Source organism: Triticum urartu, chromosome 1A (assembly GCF_056163025.1).
Source record: "Triticum urartu cultivar PI428250 chromosome 1A, HENAU_Tu73, whole genome shotgun sequence".
NCBI classification, from domain to species: domain Eukaryota; kingdom Viridiplantae; phylum Streptophyta; class Magnoliopsida; order Poales; family Poaceae; genus Triticum; species Triticum urartu.
In genome coordinates, this window is record NC_141873.1 from 463,285,995 (window position 1) to 463,303,079 (window position 17,085).

Genomic DNA, 17,085 nt, shown 5'->3' on the forward strand with positions numbered 1-17,085 from the left:
TCGATAGCGATGCAGTCCAAGGTGAGACTTTTCTCCTTGGAAGATCTTCATGTTCGGTGGCTTTGCATTGCGGGCCAATTCGCTTGGCCATCTGGAGCAGATTGAAAGTTACGCCCCTGGCCACCAGATCAGGTTTGGAAGCTTAAACTACACGGCCGATATCCGTGGAGACTTGATCTTCGACGAATTCGAGTCTCTGCCTTATGCGCCACGCGGTCACGATGAGTACGATTTAGCTCTACCATCGGACAGTGTTCAGGAGATCGCACAGGCAGCCGCTCCGACCCTCAATTCGGAGCCAGTTGCGCCGTCCATGGACGGGTGGATGGACCCCGCCACGGAGGCCTTACCCTCAGCGGCGATCGAGCCAAACATCAATGTCGGAGTAATGGGCCACGGGTAGGCCAACCCGAGCCCCATAACCTTGTCAAGACATCGGGGCAGGCTGCGCCCCTCAAGATCACAGGGCGAAGAGCCGCCTCCTGGGGAGTCTACGGCAAGGCGGCCGACTGCCCGCTCACCGCCGAGTCCCAAGGGCGACTTCCAGAGAAGCTGGCTTTGGGGAGTCGGCCGGCGACTCCAACAAACCGTGACCTCATCGAAGGGGACGGGGCAGGGGCATGGCTACAATGAAGCCCACTCCCCACCCCTTACCAAGGGCAGGCATGGCTACAGCACGCCGTACTTGGGGAGATCTTCCCGCGGTGTGGCACTGTTGCCCGGCCGGCCCTGACATCAGCACCACTGTACCGGGTCCTGCGCCCACGATGGCTTGTCTGTACGGCCTGGGGGCGGCAGGGCCCACCAGTCAGCGAAACCTCGGGAGACGGTGGGAGAACCGCCAGTCGGACCCGTCGGGAGTCGGCCCGGGGGAGTCGGCCGAGCCCTCCCCCGGGGCCCGCGTGGCATTAATCAAGAAGAGATGGGGAGGGGCCACAGTGATCGCCCGCCAGGAGGCGGGGCTATTTCCACGACCCCATGACCAAGCTCGCGTCATCAAGAGCACGGCTATAGTAATCAGCAGCCGGCAAGACCCGCCCGCGGCGGACGCGGCTTGTCGGCTCTGTACCGGACCAGTCGGCGGGCCCCAGCAGTCGACGGAGAAGTCGGAGGTCGGAGGCACTGATGGCTGGGCCCGCGCCCAGTCGAATTACCATTGCACCCCTGGGGGGTAGGCCTATATAAACCCCCAGGGCACCCATGCAAAGGGTTGGATGCCAGTAGTTCTATACCATACTAGATAGAAGGAGAGAGCTAGCCTTGCCCTCTCCTGCCACCAGACATAGCTCAAGGAGCAACCGTGTAAACACTTGACCATAGTGATCATGCGGAGACCCCGTAGAGCAGCAGTAGGGGTATTATCTCCCCGGAGAGCCCCAAAGCTGGGTAAGATTCGCCGGCGTGCATGTCTTCGCCTCATCCCGTTTCCAGGCACCGGCGACGTTCTACTCGCCCCCACCATGATAAGCCATCCGTAGGCATATGTCGCACCCAACCCCCGACATTTGGCACCCACCAGGGGGCCTGGTGCACCGTCGTCCGGAGATCTGTTCTGGACGGGAACCCTTTTCCTCCCTGGCGAGCGCAGCCAGCCAGGCACGCCAGATGAAGTTTGCGTCGACGCGCTGCGCGGCGTTCAGATCGCCTGCGCCGCCAGCTCCTTGGCCGAACTTGTCGGCGAGGTCCGCCTCTCCGACGAACCTGCGTCCGACGGAGGCGCAGGCGGCCCCGAAAACCTCCTCGCGGGCCTCCTCGATCAACTCCACGTTTCCGGCGAGCCTGCCGTAGACTTGGAGTCCGTAGGCTCCACTGACCCGATGCTGGTCGACTCCGACACCGCGTCGGTCGACGCGTTCCCCACCAACATGGTGGTCTACGACAAACCCCCCCCCCCCACGCAGAGAGCAACAGAAGCACCGTCACTGAGGTGCTGGTCATCAGTCATGATGAGTTCCCTGGCGGAGGGGCGCCCGACTCACTCGGCGCGGCGCTGCAAGACCTGGCTGTGCCCATTCCGGAAGATGCTGACGCAGAGACGTTAGAAGCGCGCCGCCTTCAGCTTGTTGAAGGTGCGAAGAAGCTGGCCAGCATGAGACGCTTGTCAGAAGCTTACCAGCGGGAGATGGATCGCGCTGTTGGCGGCTCGCCGGCCCCGGCAGGGCCCAGCCGCCTTGGCGCGGTTCAGCAGCGTGGCGTAGCCATCGCCAGCCTGTTTGGGGCTAGCCGCCCCGTGTATGCCACGCCAGCGGAGAACATCCGAGCCGCCCAGGTAGTGGCGGATGAGCTGGACAATTTCGAGGGCGAAGAGCGCCGCCTCATGATGGAGCGAGTTCAGCGGCTTCTCGACGCGGCCACTGCGCAGAACGAGGCCGGCTGCCGCGCGGAGGCGCCGCAGCGGCCAAACGACGACCCGCACCGAGATCAAGGAGCGACGTCTCGGACACTGACTGGCGGTGCCTGAGGAAGAAAGGACAAGGAGCCGGCTGTCAGCCACAGTCGGACTTGGATTACCATAGAGCGCGACTGAGACGGCCGCCCAAGAGCAGTGGAACGACGGGGCGACTGTCCGCCTCCCCATCCCCGCAAGCAGAGGCGAGTCTCCCTGCCTCCTATTGACCATCCGACTCTCGGCGACCGCCTTGGCTGCCGAGAGGGAGTTGGAGAGAATGACGCCCACCATCGGATCGACCGACTTCACCGGTCCCTGGCGCTGGAAGAAGAAGATGAGCTGGGTCCGCCTTGTTTCGGGCCCCGCATTCGGGACGAGCCCTTTCCCAGAGGGTTCACGCTCCCAAGAGACACGCCCAAGTATACCGGCTCTATGAAGCCGGAAGACTGGCTAGCCGACTACTCCACGGCTGTCAGCATAGCAAACGGCAACAAGCGTGTCGCCGTAAAGTACATTCCGCTCATGCTCCAGGGCACAGCCCGGACATGGCTGAACAGCCTAAAGCCCCGCAGCATCAATAGCTGGGTCGACTTCACTAAAGCATTCATCCGCAACTTCACCAGCACGTACAAGCGCCCTCCCAAGCCTCGTCAGCTCTCCTTGTGCGTGCAAGGTCCTGACAAGCCGACTCGCGACTACCTCACGCGTTGGGCTGAGCTCCGGAACTCCTGCGAGGGCGTGCATGAGGTGCAGGCCATCGAGTACTTCACAGCCTGGTGCCAAGAAGGCACCCTCCTCAAGCACAAGCTCCTCTGCGACGAGCCAGAAACCCTCGACGAGCTGCTGATCATAGCGGACAAGTACGCTACGGCCGACTCCTCCATGAAGACAGAAATTCAAATCAACACGACTGGCAAAGTAGCTCCTCCGGCTCCAAGAACTCCGGCGGCAGACGCCGGCCGGCGACAATAGCAGGGCGACAACAAGCGCAAGGCCCCGCAGCCGGCTTCCAGCAGCCGGCAGGTCGCGACCGTTGAAGCCCAGCAGCCAGAAGAGCAGCCTCCGCCCAAGCGACAGAAAGGCGGCAAGCCGAAATGGTTGCCGGCCTTCTCCTACGAGCAGACCTTGGATGGACCTTGCAAGTTCCACAGCGGCATGAAGCCGTCGAATCACACCACCCGGAAGTGCCACTGGCTCACCAGGATCGCCAAGGGAGACGGCCTCCTGCCACCCCCGCCTGCTGGGCAGCCGCCTCCACCTCTGCCCCAGCAGCCGGCAGTCAGGCCAGTCGGCGCAGCACAAGACGAATACCCTGAAGAGCACGGAGCCTACATGGTGTTCACCAGTATGGCTGACGATCGATGCAGTAGGCGGCTGCAGCGACAAGAGGTGAACGCAGTAGCCTCAGAGACGCCAGATTTCATGCACTGGTCCGAGAGGCCGATCAGCTGGAGCAAGGCTGACCACCCAGAAGTGATGCCGAGTCCGGGCTCCTACGCCTTGGTCCTGGACGCCACCTTTGCCATGGACAAATGGGCCGCGCGTTTCTCGTGAGTTCTGATAGATGGGGGCAGCAGCATCAATATCCTGTACAAGGACACCATGGAGAAGTTAGGAATCAAGCAGAGACAGCTTCGGAACAGCCGGACTGTGTTCCACGGCATTCTTCCTGGGCTCTCCTGCTCACCAATCGGCAAGATCCTGATTGACGTCCTCTTTGGGGACAAAGATCACTTCCGAAGAGAGTCTGTTTGGTTTGAGGTAGTGGACCTTGAGAGCCCATACCATGCGCTACTTGGCCGGCCCGCCTTGGCCAAGTTCATGGCGGTCCCCCACTACGCCTACCTCAAGATGAAGATGCCCAGTTCCAGAGGAATTCTGACTGTGGCCGGCGACTACTGGAAGTCGTCCGCTTGCGCGGCCGAGAGCAGTCGGCTGGCCGAGTCCCTGGTGATTGCAGCCGAGAAGCGACTCCTTGAGCGAGTTGTGGCGATGGCCGGCAAGCAGCCGGAGATATCGCCCGACCCGAAGGAGTCGGAAGCCGAAGGTTCGTTCAAGCCGGCCAAAGAGACAAACAAGATACCCTTGGATCCGGAGCGCCCAGAGAGGTACGCCATCGTAGGTGCAAACCTCGACAGCAAATAGGAAGGCGAGCTCGTCGATTTCCTCTGTGAGAATCGGGACATCTTCGCATGGTCTCCCAAGGACATGCCAGGTGTACCGACGGATTTCGCCGAGCACAAGTTACACGTCCGATCTGATGCAAAGCCAGTCAGGCAGCCCCTGCGCCGCTTATCAGAAGAGAAGAGAAGAGAAGAGTTGTCGGAGAAGAGATAGCCCGACTCCTAGCAGCCGGCTTCATTATGGAAGTTTTCTTCCCGGAGTGGCTGGCAAATCCGGTCCTGGTGCTAAAGAAGAACAAGCAATGGCGAATGTGTATTGACTAGACGAGCCTCAGCAAGGCCTACCCCAAGGACCCATTTGCTCTACCAAGAATTGACCAGGTGATAGACTCCACAGCTGGATGCGAGTTGTTGAGCTTCTTGGATGCATACTCAGGATATCACCAGATCAAGCTGAATCCGGCTGACAGATTGAAGACCGCCTTCATCATGCCGTTTGGAGCATTCTGCTACCTCACCATGACGTTCGGCTTAAGGAATGCTGGCGCCACCTTTCAGCGTTGCATGCAGAAGTGCCTCCTCAAACAGCTCGGCAGGAACGCCCACGTTTACATGGACGACGTGGTGGTGAAGACGGAAAAGCGAGGAACACTGCTGGAAGACCTCAAGGAGACCTTTGAGAACCTACGCCGGTTCCAGATCAAGCTCAACCCAGAGAAGTGTGTCTTCGGAGTACCAGCCGGCCAGCTGCTAGGTTTCCTGGTCTCTGAACGCGGCATAGAATGCAACCCAGTAAAAATCAAGGCCATCGAGAGAATGGAGGTACCCATCCGACTGCTGGATGTGCAGAAGTTCACCGGCTGCTTGGCGTCCATCAGCCGATTCATCAGTCGGCTGGGCGAGAAAGCTCTCCCCTTATACTAACTCATGAAGAAGACCACTTTTTTCGAGTGGAACCATAAGGCGGACGAAGCTTTTCATCAGGTTAAGAAGATGCTGACTACTCCACCCGTCCTGGCGGCTCCGACTCCCAAGGAACCTATGCTCCTGTACATCGCCGCCACCAGCCGAGTAGTCAGCACAGTCATTGTAGTAGAGCGCAAGGAGGAAGGCAAGGCGCTACCTGTTCAGAGACCAGTATATTACCTGAGCGAGGTACTGTCGACCTCCAAGCAGAACTACCCCCACTACCAGAAGATGTGCTATGGCATGCACTTTGCTGCCAAGAAATTCAAGCCTTACTTTCAAGAGCATCCAATCATAGTGGTCTGCACGGCTCCACTTGCCGAGATCATCGGTAGCCGAGATGCCTCTGGTCGAGTGGACAAGTGGGCCATAGAGCTAGCTCCTTACGCCATCTACTACCAGCCCCGCACCGCTATCAAATCACAAGCACTGGCCGACTTCCTCGTCGACAGGGCCGAGACCCAGTACCTGCCTCCAGCGCCTGACTCCACCCATTAGCGGATGCACTTCGACGGCTCCAAGATGCGCACCTGCTTGGGAGCCGGCGTCGTCCTCACCTCTCCCAAAGGCGACAAGCTCAAATATGCACTACAAATCCATTTTGCCGCCTCCAACAACGTGGCCGAGTATGAGGCGCTCATTCACGGGCTCCGGCTTGCCAAAGAACTTGGCATCCGCCGGATCTTGTGTTATGGCGACTCGGACTTAGTGGTCCAGCAGTCATCTGGCGACTGGGACGCGAAAGACGCAAACATGGCGAGCTACTGTTTCCTCGTGCAGCAACTCAGCGGGTATTTTGAAGGGTGCGAGTTCCTCCATGTGCCAAGAAACGACAACGACCAAGCAGACGCCTTGGCACGAATCGGCTCTACCCGCCAAGCAATACCATCTGGCGTCGCCCTTCAACGCCTCCTCAAGCCGTCTGTCAAGCCTTCACCAGAATCGGACTCCATTTTTGTGCCGGCTCCTCCCGAAGACGGCGGATCCGACTCCAGAGCTCCGGCAATCGGAACAGGGACTTTGGCGGGCGACTCCAAAGCTGCCATAGTCGAGCCCGGCCCGGGGACTGCGGTGACGGACTCGAAGATTCCAGAACTCGGCCCAAGGACCACGCCAGTTGGCCCGGTGACTTCATCAGCCCAGCAAGCGGCTGTTGACTCTAGCCCGCCGCCTCCCAGCCCAGCCGCCCTCATCTGAGTTGCAGTTCTGGCAGTCGAAGAAATAGCAGCGCCCTCATGGGCCCAGCCCATCCTCAAATTCCTGGTGAACAAAGAGCTACCAACTGATGAGACCTCAGCTCGGCAAGTACAACGCCGGGCGGCAGCCTATACCATAGTCAACAGAGAGCTGGTCAGGCGCAGCGTCACTGGTGTCTACCAGCGCTGCGTAGAGCCAGAGCAAGGCCAGGCGATCCTCAAAGACATCCATCAAGGCGAATGCGGCCACCATGCGGCTTCAAGAGCACTCGTCGCGAAAGCTTTTCGGCACGGTTTCTTTTGGCCGACTGCCTTGGAAGAGGCCAAGGAGTTGGTCCAAAAATGCAAACGGTGCCAGAAGTTCAGCTCCAAGCCGCACCAGCCGGCTTCCGTGCTCAAGACCATCCCCATCACTGGGCCTTTCGCAGTTTGGGGCCTAGACATGGTGGGACCATTCAAGACAGCACGAGGTGGCCTAACTCACCTACTTGTCGCAGTGGACAAGTTCACCAAGTGGGTGGAAGTGAAGCCAATTAAGAAACCGAATGGTCCGACTGCCATGACCTTCATCACCGATATCACAATTCGGTACGGCATACCACATAGCATCATCACCGACAACGGCACAAATTTTGCCAAAGGCGCCTTGGCCCGTTTCTGTGCAACACAGGGCATCCGACTGGACCTAGCATCCGTCGCCCACCCGCAGTCAAACGGCCAAGTGGAGCGAGCAAACGGCCTCATCCTGTCCGGCATCAAGCCTCGGTTGATCGAGCCTCTGGAGCGCTCGGCTGGCTGCTGGCTCGACAAGCTGCCAGCCGTCCTCTGGAGTCTGCGCACGACTCCAAACAAGTCAACCGACTTCACACCCTTCTTCCTCGTCTACGGTGCTGAAGCCGTCATCCCAACGGACATAGAGTTCGACTCCCCACGAGTCACCATGTACACCGAGGAGGAAGCAGAAGAAGCACGACAAGACGGCGTCGATTTGCTGGAAGAGGGCCGGCTATTGGCACTCAGCCGGTCCAGCATCTACCAGCAGAGCCTGCGCCGATACGACAACAGGAAGGTCAGGCCAAGATCTTTCCAAGAAGGCGACCTTGTGCTCCGGCTGATCCAGCGAACAGCCAGCCAGCACAAGCTGTCGCCGCCTTGGGAAGGCCCTTTCATCATCAGCAAAGTACTAGGCAACGATTTCTACTACCTGATCGACGCTTAGAAGCCCCGAGCACGCAAGAGGGACGACTTCGGTAAGGAGACAGAGCGGCCATGGAATGCAAATCTTCTCCGAAGATTTTACAGTTGATGCAGTATGTACCACGCTACCTTTTGTATTAAAGTACCAAGACTTCGGGCCCCCCGAGACGAGCTCGGGGACTGCCCTCTTTTGTCTATGTGATAAAAATTATGCCTGTAAGTATGTTACTCTTTGTCATGCCGCTTGGCACCGGGCTTGACAAGTCGGCCCGGGGACTTGCCGCCTTGCACTATGAAATGCTTCCTGCAGCCGGACAAGTAGTGTGTAACACCTAAGCCGTCTTCTGTCAGAAGCCGCAGCTCGCAGAGCGATTGTACGGTGGGCAGAGGTAAGGTAGAATGGGTGCTTGCACGAAAAATGGCTAAGGACTCAAAGCGTAAAACATAGCTCAAGACGGCTTCCAGCCTTTCTCGCAAACCGACTCTCGGACAGTCGGATTGTCGTTTTCTATCCAACTTGCTCAAACAATCTTGAAATCGGCTAAGTACTTGCTTTCCCAAAGTAGCCTAGCACTTGATCCAGCAACAGTCCGCAGAAGCGGCTGTCCGATTGGCAAGACAGGCAACTAAGAGAAAGCGGAAAAGGAAAACAGCCAAAAGAACAATGTGCAAGAAAAGATAGATATATATATATATAACATAGGCCCTTGGCCGAATTGTCGAGTAGAGGTTCAAAATACACCCCACGGGTGGAATTGTGCGAATTAACAAGTTCTTCAAAAGACTGCTGAAGCAGATAAAACAAAATACACAGTGGCAGCTTAGGAGATGGCAGACGGATTCGGGGGTCGGAGGAGGCGCCAGCGTCAGGCGTCGGGGCAGTCGGCCGGCTAGTCTCGGCTTGATCGCCTCCGGCAGCAGTCGGGTCAGTCGCACGCGGCTCGTTGCTGGAGGCGCGGTCGGGCTGAGGCTGGCCGTCTGCTCTGTCTTCTGGTGCCTCCGCCTCGCCCTCATCCTCTGCCTCGTCCTCCTCCTCGACGCTGGAGCCAATCACCTCCACCAAGTCTTCGCCGTAGTCTGGGTTCATCCCAAACCACTCCGTCGGTACCTCCTCGCCATCTTCAGACCGCTCGGGGACGAAGATGCTCGTATCGGTGTACTCGGCGATTGCTGCAGCACGCTTGACGAGGGCGTCTTCCGCAGCCGCCAGCTCCGGCTGGGCCTCCGACCGAAGCGTGGCCAACCGGTCTAGATCCAGCCCCGGGTACCACGCCTTGACGAACTCCAAGGCCCGGCGTGCTCCAGCCCGGGCCAAAGAGCCCTTCCAGGCCTCGAGGCGACCGGCCGCGACCTCCAACCAGTTAGCCGTCAGGCTGGGGGTGCGCGGAGCCTGCATATCCGGCCAAAGGGCGGAAATCGCCTGGGCACCGACGCGCTGAAGCCGGTGCAGCATCCGGTGAGCTGGCCGAAGGCGAGCCTCGATGCTCAAGATGTGCTCATCAAGAGTCCGGGGGGCTTCGGCGGCGATCTCCGCGCCCTCCGCCCTCCGACTTTCGTGATCGGCCTCGATGGCTTGGATAGCGGCCTGCGACTACCCAGGGAAGAAGTCTGCAAAAGACACGAAGAAACAAAGAAGCAAGTCAAAAACCAGGAATCGGCACAATCTAAGTCGACAGCTCGAAGAAAGAAAATATAGAGACTCACCATCAACGATGTCTTCAATCTCGTGGAAGCCGGAGGACAGCAGCGCCTCCTTGTCAGACCAGGAGGAGCGCTCGCTCGCGAACTCGGCCAAGAGGGCGGTTTCCGTCTCCTCCGCCTCCCGCTGCGACTTCGCAAGCAGCTCCTTCTGCTCCGCCAACTGAGTGGCCAGCAGATCGCGCTCTGTGGTGAGCCTGCTGCACTCCTCCCCTTTGGCGAGCAGGGCGGAGTTGGCTTCGCTCAGCTGCTGTTGAAGTACAGCGTTGGCTCCTGAAGGAAAGGAAGAAAGACAACAGTCGTCAATAAAGTAGGTCGCCGGGGAGATCCGGCCCAACTGCTCAGCAGCCGGCCCGAATCTCGGGGACTACAGCCCACGGGTGCGCTAGCGCGGCCCCGCAGAGAAGAAAAAAGAAGGAAGGACTTACTCTGGCTCTCCGCCAAGTCGGCGGTCCGCTTGCCCAGCTCTTCAACATTACGGTTGAAGGCAGTGACGCGGAGGTTGTGGTAATCCTGCAACAAGCATTATAGACAAAGTTAGTACCCAGAAGTTCATCAATTGAAGTTCCGGGCCGCCTGCTCAGCACCCGGCCCAAAACTCGAGGACTACACCTAGTGTTTGCGCTGGCGCGCCCCCATAGAGAGGAACAAGAAAAACAAAGGCCCAAAGAAAAAACATACCCGGACGGCTGCCCATGATGCTAGGAACGCCTTGGTGCAACTCTGGAGGGCGTCGCCCTCAGCGCGGAGCTTCGCCTGGACGTCCAGGAGCGCCCGGTTCAGCGGCCCTATGACACCTCCTCGCACCCACCCAACAGGTGCGGCGCTCGTCGCTTCGGCGTCTGGAGCCGCCGAGCTGGCGGTGCCGGCTTCCAGGGGGCGGGGTGCCGAAATCGCCTTCTCCAGACAACGGCGCGCTGGCGAGCCGACCTGGAGGAGCAGCCTCGCCATGGCCTCGTCTTCGGTCGGCGGCACCAGAGGGTCCGCTGGCTGCTCGCCTTGCACGCCTTTAGACGGCGGTGGAGGCGGCGGCAGAACGTTCTCCCCGGAGTAGAGGGCTCGCCGCCTTCCCTCTCCTCGACGAGGTTCTCCCCGCCAGCTTCTCCAGTTTGACCCGTGAACTCCTGGGGCGGTGGTGCAGAGTTCAGTGGGGTAACAAGCAAGGCCGACTGGCGGTGTGCGGCTTCCTTAGCCTGCTGCTTCGCCGCGGCGGCGGCTTCGGCCTCCGCTAGTTTTTTCTTAGCGGAGGCCTCCGCCCTGTCGGCCTCTGCCTTCTCCAGGCGGAGGGCTTCGTCTTCGTTGCGCTTCTCCTGCGCATTCCGCTTCGTCGCCTCCCGGAGGTCGGCTGCGGGGTCTACCCACCGAGTGGTGGCGGGCGTCTCCGCTGACCCCATGACGGAGGCGGCGGCGACCCGCTCAAGAAAGAGGGGAGCCCTGAAGAAAGAGGGGCGAGCAGAGACTCAGACAAAAAACGAAGAAAGAATAAACTTTGAAGACATAATACTTATGCAGAAACCAACGGCGGCTTCTTCACTTCCTTACGGAAGCGGATGGCCTTCGCGGCCGCCTCGTCCCGCCGGGTCGCCGCAGCCGAGCCCTTGGGTTTCTTCGGCCGGCTGCCGAACAAAGTCGGTGCAGCCCGGCGCTTCTTCCCGCCGCCTGGAGCGCCCGACGCGGCAGAAGAGCCCGCGCCCGGCTGGCTGGCTCCTAGCCGATGGCGAGGGGCGACTCCTCCCTCGGGGTCATCTTCAGGCCAGTCGGCGAAGGTAGCCAAGGGCCTGAAGTCGCCTGTCGTCCCTCCTCCTCCCTCGGCGTCGTCTTCCAGGGCCGCCACCCCCAAATCGGGGTCGTCGACGTCGCTCTCCGCCCGGTCGGCGACAAACTCACGGGCCGGCCCCGAGGTGCTGGCTGGTGGGTGAAGAAGGGGATTCTAACCAAGGCCGACTGATCAGAACAAAAGTAGGCAAGAACAAAACCATCCAAAGAAAGAAAAGAAAGGCGACTCACCACGGGCGGGGGGTTGGCGCGGGAGTATGGCTCCTTGCCGAATCGCCAGTCCCTCGGGAGCCTGCTGTCCGAGAGGTAGTTCACCATAAGGGCCACCTCTCCGTGAGGCATGTCCTTGGTGCACATCCGACTCAGGTCGCGGCCCCCGCTCATCTGGCATATCAGGTGAGGGCGGCCTTGGAGTGGGAGAACTCGGCGCGAGACGAAGGCGGCCAGAAGGTCCAGACCAGTCAGACCCTCCGACTGCGTCAGCACTCGGATTCGGGTGATGGCGCCGGCTCCCGCAGGTGTCAGCGACCTGGCCCGGTACGACCAGTTGGACAGTCTGCCAGCCGGCGGGCTGGCTTCGAAAGCCGGCAGATTGACCCAGTCGCCCCTGGTTGCGATGTTCCTGACGTAGAAGTAGGACCTCTGCCACATCTTCACCGACTTCAACAGCGAGATGGAGGGGAAGTAGTTGTCGGCTCCTGTCCTTCGCACAGCGATGAAGGCGCCGCACTGAGCCGGCACGCCCGCGACCTGGGTGCCGAGCTTGGAGAAGAAGAACTCCCCCAGAGCTCGAGGGTGGGGAGGACTCCGAGGAAGCCTTCGCACAGAGCCACGAAGGCGGACAGCAGCACCACTGTGTTGGGGTGAGGTGGTGCGGCTGGAGGCCGTAGAACTCCATGAATGACAGAAAAAAGCTGCTCGCCGGCAGCCCCAACCCGTGCAGGCAGTGTGAGCGGAAGATGACCCGCTCGCCCTCCTGCGGGGCGGGGGAAACCTCCCCCGCCGGTGCAAGGCGCACCTGCACGCGATCTTCGCAGGTAAGCCGACGGGTCCGGCGGAGGAACTCGATATGGTCTTCGTGGACTTCAGAGCCGTCCCAGGTGCCGGAGCGCACTGCGGGAGGCGCGGCAGCGGAGGAAGAACTCATCGCGAAGCTGTCACCGCAGTGTTCGCCGGAGCCTGGGCATGCGGCGGATCGAAGAAGAGGAGAGCAAGCAGGAGAGCGAGGAGCTGCGAGGAGGAAGAAAGCAAGGGGTAGTGGGAAGGAGGGGCGCGCGTGCCCCCCTCTTCCCCCTACTTATAGCCCCGTGGGCTGCGAAGCCGAGGGAGCAGACGTAGGGATTTACTGTGCCTGCAACCCCACGACCCCCATGATCCACGTAACGCAGTAACTTCACGGGAATCCCAACCGTCCACCGGGGCCGTAGCGGATCCGCTCGGGCGCCGAGGCGCGGTAGTGGCTGGCCCCGCCTACGGGCCTGTCCCGTCGCGCGCGTGGGCTGGCAGGACGGCCTGGCCACGTGCCCTCGCATGACAGGCCAAGAGCGGGCGGCGGCCTGGAAGCTTAGCTAGAATGCCACTTGAAATCCCGCCGCGACGTTCGAACTACTAAGCAAGTTGGAATTGAGTGAGTCCGAGTTGGGCGAACCTGACTCCTTCCAGTCAGCCCGGCAGAAGTCAATCAAGACCCTGTGTAGAGCACCCGGAAAGGGAAACTGCCGAGGCTTCTTGGCCGATCGTCCGCGGTGCCTCACCAGCTTCGGGGACTACTGTCGGAGTAATGGGCCACGGGTAGGCCAACCCGAGCCCCATAACCTTTTCAAGACATCGGGGCAGGCTGCGCTCTCAAGATCACAGGGCGAAGAGCCGCCTCCTAGGGAGTCTACGGCAAGGCGGCCGACTGCCCGCTCACGGGCGAGTCCCAAGGGCGACTTCCAGAGAAGCCGGCTTTGGGGAGTCGGCCGGCGACTCCAACAAACCATTACCTCATCGAAGGGGATGGGGCAGGGGCGTGGCTACAATGCAGGCCACTCCCCGCCCCTTACCAAGGGCAGGCATGGCTACAACACGTCGTACTTGGGGAGATCTTCCCACGGCGTGGCACTATTGCCCGGCCGGCCCTGACATCAGCACCACTGTACCGGGTCCTGCGCCCACGATGGCTTGTCTGTACGGCCTCGGGGCGGCAGGGCCCACCAGCCAGCGAGACCTTGGGAGACGGCGGGAGAACCGCCAGTCGGACCTATCGGGAGTCGGCCCGGGGGAGTCGGCCGAGCCCTCCCCCGGGGCCCGCACGCCATTAATCAATAAGAGATGGGGAGTGGCCACAGCGTTCGCTCGCCAGGCGGCGAGGCTGTTGCCACGACCCCAAGACCAAGCTCGCGTCATCAGGAGCACGGCTACAGTAATCAGCAGTCGGCAAGACCTGCCCGCGGCGGACGCGGCCTGTCGGCTCCATACCAGACCAGTCGGCGGGGCCCACCAGTCGGCGGCCCCTAGCAGTCGGCGGAGAAGTCGGAGGTCGGAGGCACTGACGGCTGGACCTGCGCCCAGTCAAATTACCATTGTACCCCTGAGGGGTAGGCCTATATAAACCCCCAGGGCACCCATGCAAAGGGTTGGATGCCAGTAGTTCTATACCATACTAGATAGAAGGAGAGAGCTAGCCTTGCCCTCTCCTGCCACCAGACACAGCTCAAGGAGGAACCGTGTAAACACTTGACCATAGTGATCATGCGGAGACCCCGTAGAGCAGCAGTAGGGGTATTATCTCCCCGGAGAGCCCCGAAGCTGGGTAAGATTCGCCGGCGTGCATGTCTTCGCCTCATCCCGTTTCCAGGCACCGGCGACGTTCTGCTCGCCCCCACCATGATAAGCCATCCGTTGGCATATGTTGCACCCAACCCCCGACAATCGACCTTACCTTGCATGAGAGCTGTGTTGTTAAACTACCGGATCCTTCTCCGGCCATGGACTCCGAACCGCATGCGCCTGTTCCTACCAAATCCGATGGGGCTCCGATCATGGAGTTTACCTCCGCAGATATTTTTCAGCACCCGCCCTTTGGTGACATACTGAACTCATTAAGGTCTCTCTCCTTGTCAGGAGGATCCTGGCCGAACTATGTCTGGCAGGACTGGGATGCGGACGACGAAGAAATTCACGGCCCACCCACCACCCACCTAGTAGCCACTGTCGATGACTTTACCGACATGCTCGACTTCGACTCCGAAGACATCGACGGTATGGACGACGATGCGGGAGACGAAGAGGAACCACTGCCCACAGGGCACTGGACAGCCACCTCATCATACGATATATACATGGTGGATACACCCAAAGAATGCAATGGCGACGAGATAGCGAAGGATGACCCCTCCAAGAAGCAGCCCAAGCACCGACGTCAGCGGCGCCACTCTAAGTCCCGCCAAAGCAAAAGTGGTGATACCGGCACAGGAGATAATAACACTCCGGATAGTGCCGAAGACAACAACAATCCCCTCCAGCAAGATTTAGAGCAGGAGGATGGAGGAGCCAGCCCTCCTAAGAGAGCGGCAGATGGAGAGGCAGAGGATGATAATTACATGCCCCCTCCGAAGACGAGGCAAGCCTCGGCGACGACGAATTCGCCGTGCCAAGGGATCCTGTCGAACAAGAGCGCTTCAAACGCCGGCTTATAGCCACGGCAAATAGCCTTAAGAAAAAGCAGCAGCAGCTTCAAGCTCATCAAGATCTGCTAGCTGACAGATGGACTGAAGTCCTCGCGGCCGAGGAATATAAACTCGAGCGCCCCTCCAAGAGTTACCCGAAATGCATGTTGCTACCCCGACTGGAGGAAGAAGCGTATGACGCGGCTGATCAGCCACCTCGTGGCTGCGATAGAGAGGCATTCCAGCCAAAAACTCAGCCTGCACCCCGACGCCATTCAAATAAAAAGGAATGGGGAGATACGCCAGACCTGTGAGACATATTGGAGGACAAAGCAAAGCATGCAAGATCGATCTTTGGATCATGAGGGCGCGCCACTATGCGAGACGATAAACGTCATGCCGGATACAGTAAAAGCAAATCCTGCCGGGCCGAACACAGTGGGCAAGACCCATTCGAGCTGCGTCGCGATATAGCCCAATACAGAGGCGCCGCACACCCCTTATGCTTCACAGATGAAGTAATGGATCATCAAATCCAAGAAGGTTTCAAACCTGTAAATATTGAATCATACGACGGCACAACAGATCCCGCGGTATGGATCGAGGATTTCCTCCTCCACATCCACATGGCCCGCGGTGATGACTTACACGCCATCAAATACCTCCCACTAAAGCTCAAGGGACCAGCACGGCATTGCCTTAACATCTTGCCAGCAGAGTCCATTAGCTGTTGGGAAGATCTGGAAGCCGCATTCCTCGACAACTTTCAGGGCACTTATGTGCAGCCACCAAATGCCGATGACTTGAGCCACATAATTCAGCACCAGAAGAATCGGCCAGGCAATTCTGGACTCGGTTCCTAACAAAGAAAAATCAAATCGTCGACTGCCCGGATGCAGAGGCCCTAGCGGCTTTCAAACACAACATCCGCGACGAATGGCTAGCCCGGCACCTTGGTCAGGAAAAGCCGAAATCTATGGCAGCCCTCACGACACTCATGACCTGCTTTTGTGCGGGAGAAGACAACTGGTTGGCTCGCAGTAATAACATATCAAAGAACCATGGTACTTCGGATACCAAGGACGGCAATAGCAGGTCACGTCGCAACAAACATAAGCGCCGCATTAACATCGATAATACCGAGGATACGGCAGTCAATGTCGGATTCAAAGGCTCTAAACCCGGTCAGCGGAAAAAGCCATTCAAACAAAGTACGCCGGGTCCATCCAGCTTGGACCGTATACTCGATCGCTCGTGTCAAATACACGGCACCCCAGACAAGCCAGCAATCACACCAACAGGGATTGTTGGGTGTTCAAGCAGGCCGGCAAGTTAATTGCCGAAAAGAAGGACAAGGGGCCACATAGCGATGACGAGGAAGAGCCCCGGCAGCCACACACTGGAGGGAAGAAGAGGTTTCCCCCACAAGTGCCGACGGTGAACATGATATACGCAACCCACATCCCCAAGAGGTAGCGGAAGCGTGTGCTCAGGGACGTATATGCGTTGGAGCCAGTCGCCCCAAAGTTCAACCCATGGTCCTCCTATCCGATCACTTTCGATCATAGGGACCATCCCACTAGTATCCGTCATGGCGGATTCGCCGCACTAGTTCTGGACCCAATCATTGATGGATTTCACCTCACTCGAGTCCTTATGGATGGCGGCAGCAGCCTGAACCTGCTTTATCAGGACACAGTGCGTAAAATGCGTATAGACCCCTCAAGGATCAAACCCACAAAAACGACCTTTAAAGGCATCATTCCAGGTGTAGAGGCCCATTGCACAGGCTCAATTACACTAAAAGTGGTCTTCGGATCCCCGGATAACTTCCGAAGCGAAGAGTTAATTTTTGATATAGTCCCGTTCCGCAATGGTTATCATGCACTGCTCGGGCGAACCGCATTTGCGAGATTCAATGCGGTACCGCATTATGCATACCTCAAGCTCAAGATGCCAGGACCTTGCGGGGTATTACAGTCAATGGAAACACAGAGCACTCTCTCCGAACGGAGGAGCACACCGCGACCCTCGCAGCAGAAGCGCAAAGCAGCCTCTCAAGGCAATCCACCAGTTCGGCGTTTCAAGAC